This window comes from Mandrillus leucophaeus, unplaced genomic scaffold (genome assembly GCF_000951045.1).
Source record: "Mandrillus leucophaeus isolate KB7577 unplaced genomic scaffold, Mleu.le_1.0 Scaffold784, whole genome shotgun sequence".
In the NCBI taxonomy this organism is placed as follows: domain Eukaryota; kingdom Metazoa; phylum Chordata; class Mammalia; order Primates; family Cercopithecidae; genus Mandrillus; species Mandrillus leucophaeus.
In genome coordinates this window covers 434407-435712 of record NW_012108519.1, presented here as the reverse complement: position 1 = coordinate 435712, position 1306 = coordinate 434407, and positions in this window count along the sequence as shown.

Here is a 1306-nt window from a genome sequence, read left to right as displayed (position 1 = left end):
GAAAATGTTTCTGTAAGAGACAAATGACTTACTCACATTTATGTTATGTACCAAATTATATATATGCATATTATACACACATATGTACAGACCCCCTAGTTAAACACAATTTATATTGGTATTGCTGTGATGTGCTGAGAATGACTCAACTAAAAGCTCTGGAAATACAGCCCGGGAGTATGTCCTTCTTTTTACTTATCTCTAGATGAATTTTACTCATGTGAAAGCTTGAAAAGCACTGAAGCAGTGGTTCCTGCTTTAGAATTTTCTGCTGCCCCATCCTCCATTAGAGATTTGAAATAGCGACCCATTGGGCCTCAGGAAGGTCATGAACTGATTTGAAAAACAGCTTCTCCAACTTCATGTACACCAAAACAGAGGTCTTTTGTCACCTTCGAGTTGTTGAGCTTGGTAAATCAAAAATTCCATGAATTATATATAAACTCTGCAGTGTTTGAGTATTTTTCTGGAGTGAAGACCTTTAATTTTCATCTGATTTTCAAATGGTTTTCTACCTTCCTCCAGAATCTAAGAAACACTGCTCTAAAGGAATCAAACTAATCCAATTGCAATTAATTAATTCTACAGGAAACTTATTTTTCACCAACCACCAGAATGCTTGTAAATTTAAATTAGACTTCCAATCTAAGTGTAGTTTTATTTTTGGCAATAAATTGTACCTGCTCACCCTTCTAGACACTAAGCCTTAGGTAATGTTATTTGCAATGACCATTGACAAATCTATCAGCAGTAAATGAATTGAACAGAATATGTTCATGTATTTGACAAAACCAATTAGACAAGAGGGTGTTCACGCATTTCCTGGGCAAGCTCACACTTCTTAATGGTATAATCAGTTTTGATCTTTTAGTGACCCAGTGAGAAAACAGGTTTAAGACGCTTTTCATGCATCTGCTACCACTGACTCTTACTAGAAGTAATTTCTCTGACAAAGTATACTTTAGTCACACATTCTTACAAAACCTTGCAGAAAACAGCATTGTGAATTCAAAAGGGCAGCTGCTGCTCACTCTCAGGGGCAATAATATTTCCCACAATCCTTCTCAAGTGGATGTCCCTATGATTCAGAGGATGATTTTAGTGGCTTCTTGCATTAGCCTTATCAACATGTTCTATTTTCCAACTTGCTTTTATCATGCTAACACCATAATCAACAAACGAGGTACAGTTTGAAAGATACTTTTTACTGGCAATAAATGAAGAAAATGTTTCTGTAAGAGACAAATGACTTACTCACATTTATGTTATGTACCAAATTATATATATGCATATTATACACACATAT